Source organism: Cylas formicarius, unplaced genomic scaffold (assembly GCF_029955315.1).
Source record: "Cylas formicarius isolate icCylForm1 unplaced genomic scaffold, icCylForm1.1 PGA_scaffold_7__23_contigs__length_41026272, whole genome shotgun sequence".
Lineage (NCBI taxonomy): Eukaryota > Metazoa > Arthropoda > Insecta > Coleoptera > Brentidae > Cylas > Cylas formicarius.
Genome location: NW_026844352.1, coordinates 38,147,103 through 38,156,510, shown reverse-complemented (window position 1 = coordinate 38,156,510; position 9,408 = coordinate 38,147,103). Strand labels below are relative to the sequence as shown.

Below are 9,408 nucleotides of genomic sequence, written 5' to 3'. Positions count from 1 at the left end.
GATCCAACTCCTGTGCTCGATGGCGGATGGACTCATTGGGGTCTTCCTCAATGCTACGCTCTACAGCAGCAATAGCTTCTTCTGTACGCACCGTACGGCGTCTCTGGGGACGCGAGTTATCAATAAGAATAAACGTGGTGCGAAAACGTTCCATCGTTAATCGAATTAACTGATGGACTATTTTGTTGACGATAAAATGGACGTAGTGCGCGATACGTATTCCGCACGGAACCATTTTTTTCAAAATAAAATTGCACTCTTTGCAAGCGTTGTCCAGGCGTGAGTCTACTCATGATGAATTGCCAAACCAAACTGAGAATAAATCATCTGACAGCTGCTAAATCGGTCCCCATCTTGAACAGTAATGCCAAACTAAAGTTCTATACATCGAAAAAAAAACATCCATTATTAATCCAAACCACCAAACGTTAACATGACAAGAAGAGTCACTCGCTGTCAGTGCTTTCTTGTGGTTAGGTCCGAAATGATGAGAAAGTCAAGAACACATATTACAGACTTCTTTTAACCTTTTCCGAAGATATTTTTGCACTCGTCGTCTACGTTTACATACAGCCTTGTCATCAGCAAGTGTCATGTTTGTTCCCAAAACCAAGCAAAACGCGCCCACCATAAATTGGGTTGCAGTTACAAGAACAGACGCAACTGGTAATTTTTGCTTGTAAATGTTACCTTAAAATTACTAACTTATATTACTCGCTTTAACTAATGACCATCATGTTCAAAGACTTGTTCGACGTTCCCTCGTGGTGACTGCCATACTAAACTTGACGTAACAAGCATAAAAGTAAAACACCAGGTGAGTTTTAACCAGACTATCATAACGTAACTTATCTTGTAAATGGCATCAGATGTAGAACATTAGTTCCCACCGCATAAGCCGTCAACATAGAATTTTATTAAAATCGTTTACTTTTAACATCTCAGTAACTATAAATTTCAATTCCGCGCGTTACTCTCCTCTCCACTTTGCCATTATCTATTTATTTTATTTACTCCGTTTGAACGTTGCAGCACAATAACAACGAAAATATGAGACGTTTACAGTGCGCTGTTATACGTATCTGTTTAACTATTCCGGTTGCACGGTCCGTCCAATATGTATGATACGGTTGGTGTCGTGTACAGAAAGGTAAAATGTTAAAACCTGACGTAATGTACGTCCAAACCAGAAGCGTAACTGCGCGAGTTTGCGATTAACTGTGACCTTTACAAATTTGCGGTCTGTGGAATGAGTTCCTCGAAATTAACAATTAGCACACGAAGCATACCAGATATTACAAAATGAAAAGAAACAAGAGGCAGCACCAGTTAATTTTGAAAGAGTGAAATAGGTTAAAGTCTAACGTCGACGAAAGAAAGTTCGGGATCAAAAATACACCTTGATCAAATTATGGTACATTTTTATTATAATGGAAAATTATTATCGTGAGTTTACCCTCCACACATCCACATTTTTTACCGCTCTCGAAAAAGCGCTGCTAAACATTCTAAAAGCAATCTAATCCCGTATTATTGCTAAAGTAATCCCACAACACCCGCCCCTGTCTTACGACACACCAGACGTCGCGCTTAGTATTCCAGGTGAAACTCGAAATGCTAAAGCGACTCTAGTTTAGAGTCGACGTGAGGTCGCGCCGGGGTCGCGTGGTCCTAAAGAACTTTCGAAAAGTAACTTTGAAATTTTAGGAAGTCGCAGCTGCGACGTGTAAGTAGTTTTACCGGCTCCGGAAAGTTGCGCTTTGATGGGGGTTATTAAATTAAAGTTTCTCCGGATTTTACACGTACACAGAGGTTTCAGCTTTGATGTCACACTAACTAGCCGACCAGCTTTCCTACATAATTTAAGAGTTCGTTATTACCGTTTGATCGTGAATCTTATGCAATCAACCTGAGAAAGGGGTCTTGTATTGTCCCGTAATTAGTAATAATTAGTAGTAATTAGAATTCTTTAAAGATATCGCATATTTTCAAAGGTATTTGATAATATAGTGTTTTCGCTATGAAATTGACGAAATATCGGCGGCCACGTTGATCACTTCTATTGGTTCAAAGTGAGTTTTGAAATGACACGTCACAACTGCCTGTATTATCAATCAGCATAGGCAAACCCAGTGAGATGTAGAGTAACATGATGTAGAGGTAGTTCACGAACTAACAGATTTTGTGTTTTTTTTCAACTTTTTTGTTTACATTTTTTACAGTTTTTCTGATATGAGTTTGTAGGGTCTTAAACTCAAGCCAAAATGAAACATTTTCATCTTTAACAGTAGCAATTGTTTCGTTGATGTTAACGTCTTATTATTTGGTGGTGTTTTTCTTAAATACTGTTCGCTACAATGAAAACTATAATTACGATTCTGTCTGTTTTTTAAAATGAACTGTTTGAAACTTCTTAGTATGTATATGGTTTAGTTGGGTTTGATGCATGTCTTGGGATTGGTTAGTTTTGGTTACATTTAGTTAGGATACATAGAGTGTTAGTTGTAAAATGACAAACAAATTATCGAGAACCAAATGGAAGGAAAGCGACCAATAGTAAGTTCTCGTAACAGATGGTTAGGCCACTCATCGCAAGCCTCACTTATGAGAAGTCAGTCACGATGGTCATCGAATGGTGTCACCATTTCCTCAAGTAGGACGAAATAAGAGGTTTCGGTCGAACCTTCCGAGTCTATGTTACCTTATCTTTTAGACTTTCAACCATGTACCCTGTTATTACATAACAACACACACTGAAGCCGATAAAACCGCAAACGTCTGGTCTTTAGCGCATGTTATATTAAACAGACATCCAAAAAAAAATCAAAAACTTCGAACCATACATCACCTTCGTTCGTGATGGTAAAAATTCCCAGGCATGCAATTTGGACAGAAATGTTGTGGTTTAGACGGAGAGTATAAAAAACCTTCTTTAAAAATCTGTTTCGATACATGCTCATCAAAATTAGAGCGAGGTTGTTTTTTTTTCTCTTTATTTAGGAATCTTGTGCGATATTATCGCAAAACCCTGTCGGGCATGTCCCGATTGAAATTTGACTACCTGAGTGTGTGCCCGTGCGATATTCATAAGCCGAATGGGTAATTATATTCGGAATGCGTTCCCCGAGAAAATTGTGTTTCTGGGGGCAATTTTCCGATAAAAAATCCAAGTCGAAAGACTGATACGATCGCGATTAATAATCGTAGTTCACTTGGTCTGTAATCAATCGTTTAATCCAGGTTTTATTCCGCATTTTTCAGGCTTACGGGTCCACCATACGAATTTATTACATCACGTCATTCTGACTTTTTAATACCATTTTAATTCTGACGTTAAAAAATGCCACGCATTTGTTGCATTAAGGGATAATATTTCGGAATTAATACGTTTGTTTATTCCGGGCCCGGCGGGATTAAAAAAATATGTCCGCCTCGCCAAAACGTATATGTAGAGACTGGTTGAATATTTATAAAAGAAATTTAAATTTGGTTTTAAATAGAGGCGTGGAAATTGGTGTTTTTTCAAGATCAGAAGGGTCCAATTATTGTTTTTCTAAATTTAAAAATGCAAAAGAGTCTACAAAATGTTTTATATTTATTGTGAATATGAAAATGCATAAACGGACGATTTTTGCTTTCACCTAAGTTAAAGTCCCCTGGGGTGGGGCTCTGTAATTCGTTTTATGTGAAGACGGAGAGAACATTTCGGTAATGGAGCATTTTTAAACTCTGCAAGCGCTTTCGGCTACGTACGGTGGAGCCGAACGTATTTCCGAACTTCAAGGCAAAAGATCGCTAAGAGGTTCTCTCTAAAAATCGCATCCGTTGTACGTGTTTATATTTGATTCGAATTATGTCAAAATTAAGAAAGACACAATGATTTGTCTTCACAATTACTGAACAGGTTGGAGTCAAAATATTTTTTTAAATTTAAAAGTGTCTGCATATATAAGGTTGTTCGGAAAGTCATTTCGTTTTTTCCCGTCAGAGGACTTAATTACGTTTTTTCGAAACCAACTTCACACTTAAGCCGCATAACCATTATATGTCTTGAGGGCTGATATTGCAAGGCTTGTGTGTGAAAAAGTTCTATTAATTCTACGCAGTAGTTTTTGGTTGGTGCCCTTTTAAATATGGAGAGCAATAAGCGGCATTTTCGTCATATTTTACTTTTTTACTTCAGAAAAGGTAAAAATGCTGTCCAAGCGAGAAAAAAATTGACGGATGTGTATGGAGAAGGCGTGTTAACAGTACGCCAGTGCCAGAACTGGTTTGCAAAATTTCGATCCGGCAATTTTGATGTCGAAGATGCACCACGGTCTGGAAGGCCGGTCGAAGCTGACAAAGATGCGATAAAGGCATTAGTTGATGCAAATCGGCGAATAACCACACGAGAGATCGGTGAGAGATTAAATTTGTCGAATTCGACTGTTTATGGCCATTTGAAATGCATGGGCTTAACCTCAAAGCTCGATGTGTGGGTGCCCCATGTCCTTACGGAGCGAAATTTGTGTCGTCGCGTTGACGTGTGTGATTCGCTCCTCAAACGTCAAGAAAATGATCCATTTTTGAAGCGGATTATTACTGGGGACGAAAAATGGGTTGTATACAACAATGTTAAACGCAAGAGGTCATGGAGCAGAAAAGATGAACCGGCTCAAAGTGTGTCAAAAGCCAACATTCACCAAAAAAAGGTGATGCTCTCTGTTTGGTGGGATGTCAAAGGAATCGTTTTTTTGAGCTTTTGCCGGACAATACAACGATTAATTCAGAAATCTATTGTCATCAACTGGACAAATTGAATGATTCACTTAAAGAGGAGAGGCCCGAATTAATCAACAGGAAGGGTGTAGTGTTCCACCAGGATAATGCGAGACCACACAAGTTTGGTCACTCGCCAAGAACTTTTACAGCTTGAATGGGACGTACTGCAACATCCACCATATTCTCCAGATCTGGCGCCTTCCGACTACTATTTGTTCCGGTCCCTGCAAAATTTTTTGGATGGCAAAACCTTTACCTCAAATGAAGATGTCAAAAACCACCTGAACCAGTTTTTTGCCAGCAAGGACCAAAACTTTTATGAGAGGGGAATTATGGTACTGCCAGAAAGATGGCAAAAGGTGTTGGACCAGAATGGCCAATATATAATTTAATAAAATATTTATTCATTATACGAAAACTGTCTTTCATGTTCCCCAAAAAAAACGAAATGACTTTCCGAACAACCCAATACTATTACGTAATGGTTTTGTGTTATGTAAAACGTTAAATTAGTTCCTGTTCCTGCAATATTGTAGTTTTATTGTCTGTGCTAATATTTGTTTCATATAAATAGTTTCCTTCTGATGTGTTTTTGTGGGTAATTAAAAAATGATAATAAAAATGCTACAACGTATGCGTCCAGATTATTTTATTGTCTAAAAAAAAGTAAAACCGCAGATGCATAAATAATTCTGTCAACTTTCTGAGGAGTATAACATAGTTTGCGACCCCCATTATGCATTTAAATCGATTTTTAAGAACATCAATACATCTTTCCACAGTACTTCGGGTTTGTCACAAGTTAAAAAATATAATCCTTTATCCTCGACTGAAGGAAACAAATATAATTAAAATATACCTCGAAATACATAGGCTGGCATAACAATAAATTAAGTGCTGAAGAATGCAACCTTCTTATCATATTCGTTCAAAAAAAATGATTGATATATACATACATACATAGTGAAGAGCGAAAAATAAAAATATGTAGAGCTTTCATGCAGCATAATGAGTTTCCAATCGCCAAAGCACGCCATATAAATGCTTTTGGGATGAAATCCTTTTCTGCTGACGTAGCATCCACATGAAAATGTGGTGTGATGATTGCTATATGAGTCCTATCTATACAGCTAATAATTGCTCGGAATCCACCTTTTTCCATAAAAGCTCTTTTAATTTGAGGATTTCCTTGTTCAGTTTGGAGGAAACAGTTCGAATGATTAGACAGTTGTTGACAGTTTGGTGAAAACAGATCCAATCATTAGACAGTTGTGGCGCAATTCTTGAATTCTTGAATTCTATCTCTCATTACTTTTTTGCATTTTTTTGATTTGAGAACCATCGATTCTCCTCGTTATGCAGTAAATGTCTCCAAACAGGATACATCTGTAATTTAAGTTGGGGATTATGGACACAAATTTTTAAAATTTTTATGTCCTAACAGGTTTCAGGATAGAATGCTTACATAACAAATACCTACCTGTAATGCGATTATTCTGTTATATATTTTATGCTAATTTTAATTAAATTAAATTAAATGTGCAAAAACGAAGTAACAAAGAAAATGAAAACGATTTTTGGTTAGGTGGGATTTTCTTCATTATTATTTCCATGTTTTTAACAAGAGGAGTATAATTATCCGTGCCCGACCGACGAAACGAATGGCGAATGATAGCCATGAAGTCTAGAGAAATGCTTACGGAGTAACCTCGGTATGTAACGACGGTTTCCTTTCGCGTCCGCATCTCTTTCGCTTAGGAATATGATACAAGTTACAGAGTCTCACTCCTGCTAACTTTTCTAATAAATTTGTATGAATATTCTTGTTTGGCATTCCTCACCTCGAACTGATGCAAAACGTGCATCCTTATGACAGTAACAATACATTTTATGAAATTTCGCAGTTGTAGAGAAGAATTTTGATTTGTTGCAACAAATTCTTTTATAACCTCAGAGCAAATTTAGGGAAGTAGCTAAATACATACCTAATGCTAGTTCGTGCAAAGTTTTAAAATCTACTCAAAAAATTGAAATGTTTTCGCAAAATTTATTCTTATGTCCGTATATCTACTAAATATATAGGGACCCTGCATAATCCTGATCATACAGGAATTTATGAAGCAGCAACGAAAAGAAATTTCGTTCTTAACCAAGACCTTGCGGCATCCAACAACCAACATGACCTAACTTACATTCCTATCTTTAGAAGAATATCATAAACACATCATCATTTTTTACCGTGGTTGGGTTAATAGCTATATGCTTCCACCTAATCCAATAGAATGTAAAACAAACCAAAATTTACGTGTAGCAGAGTGCAAAATGCCAACATATCTTAATACAAACTTTATCGATCAAAATGGTAAGTCCCCACAAAGAAAAATTGAATGTATGGTTGAAAGGCTGCCAAATTTTAACAAAAAGTTTTTGGTTATAAGTGATCAGATTAGAGTTTTAATACAAACTGTATAAAATGCGAACCTCTTTATTCAATTGGATTTCTATTTTGGTCTAATATATTTTATATTTTAGCCCTTCGCGTCCCACATCTATTTCGCCTACGTCGATACCAGGGAGATGACTTTGGAAATTGAATAACGTATATTTCATATCAGAATCAAATTGACTTCAATATATGGATCCGGAATATGTGTTCATGTAGTTTGAATTTTTCAAGAAATTCTTTACTTCGGGCTCTGGCCGGTAACGCGCTCTAACTTACCGACCAAAACTTAGTATGCCATAAACATCTAAGTAGCACTAGTAAATTTGGCCTAATATTAAAAATATTTTCATTTCTGCCCTTGAGTATTAAAACAAAAGCCAACTGTATCGATAAATATATTTTTTTTTAAACAAGGAACAAACACAGAAGCATAACTGGTTGCTTACTTCGAATGCGATGTCTTCTAGGGTTTGCTAATTTTACGTTCTATGCCTATTATTTAGATCTTCTGAACCAATCAAAATGTTGTACTCTAATTATGCAAACAGTTATATGCACGTGTATTTTTCATTCTATTGGGAGGAAAAATGCCGCATTGATAGATAAATTTTGTAATTTTGTTAATGTATGTAATGTTAATGTATTAATATCCTCAAAAATATCGTTTTGCGTTCTAAAACAAAACATATTCGGCCATTGACGTGTACGCATGCAAAATGCCACTATCAAAGTTTTGTCACGTATTATTTTATGAAACGCACGCGGGCCGAAGGGACATCGATTTGTAAACGTATAAAATTTAACAAGAGGATATTGCAATTTGGGAAGGTTTGTACGTGATAAATGTTCGATTTTGCATAATTATAACGTGGCGGATTCGGTTTAGTGGGTGCGAGATGTTGCAAAAATCACGAATTCGGCGGGACCATAATACTACTAGATAAAGACCGTAAATACGATACAATTGTCACCCCTCACGATAGAATGATCGCTCGAATTGACGGGTGGTACTGTCCGCCGCCATGTTGTGCATGCGCGTATGCGTAAACAACATATCGGTGCTGCTAAATAAATAAATAAATAAATAATAAATAAATGTATAACGCAATAATAATAAAAATAATTATATTTTGTCAATTGGTAGCGACATTTAAAAAAATAAAAGCATAATTTTGGATCAAATACTTAATTATAATAAAAATAATAAATTCGTTGCTTATACGATGTACACAAAAAATATACATGCTGGGATATATGTATAGAAATATATCGGTATTAGCAATGAGTAGTAAAATGTTAACAAATTCAGATATCTAGCAATGCGCGCTTGATACTGTTAAAGCCCAGAATCAATTAATGAAATATACTTATTGACTAATAAATTTGGTATGAAAAAGACTCTCATTTGATAATTTTAACAATAAAATAGCTTATATATATAAAATAGTTTATATCTATTAAACATGGTCAGCCAGTCTGACCTTCTGATATATGGTCTAATGTGATTTCTGATGATTTATTAGGGTTAAGCTTAATAAAATGTATTTAATTAAGAGAGAGATATTTGTTTCATGGACAATTTGTTCAGAGAAGGAAAGACAGAGAGTGTCATCTGAGTAAAGATGATTGTGTTTTAATACAACCACACGTGAAAATCGAAAATAGTAGAGGGACCAAGATACTGCCTCTAACAGGCAATGAAGTCGAAGCTGATTCGTCAAGTACCATAGCTCGTTGTATGTTATCAGTTAAAAAAACGACGAGATAAGCGCACAAGACATATCGCTGAATCCGATGTAATGTAATACTGAGACGAGAATTTCATGATTTATCATATCAAACGCTTTAAAATAGATTAATATCAACGGTTCTCCCAATAGTGAACCTGAAAATGGAAGCAATGCAAAAGATTTTAATAATTTATTGAAAGTATTACGGATGTTGACATCGATAAAAGCAATAATATATACTTGCACAAGTATACCTGAGGGAGTTTGTCTTTTGTCCTGTGGACGAAATGAAGGTCGATAGAGCCATAAGACAAAGACAAATGCGCGGAGTAGTGATGAGATGGATATTAAAATGATAAATTAAATAACTCACCACATAACTTTTTTTGTCATTAGCTTCATAACTTCCAATAAGTTAACTACCTCTGGAATCGCGATAATGTGATTCCCATTCCAAAACACAATAAT

The 9,408-nt window shown here is 36.0% G+C and overlaps 1 long non-coding RNA gene across 1 annotated transcript; it reads left to right on the top strand.

Moving 5' to 3' along the window:
• Positions 1-472: 472 nt before the first annotated feature.
• On the top strand, positions 473-7,409 carry LOC132705738 (uncharacterized). Its single transcript, XR_009619504.1, has 3 exons — positions 473-666; positions 746-817; positions 7,297-7,409. It is a non-coding gene; the product is annotated as an uncharacterized LOC132705738 (long non-coding RNA).
• Positions 7,410-9,408: the final 1,999 nt, after the last annotated feature.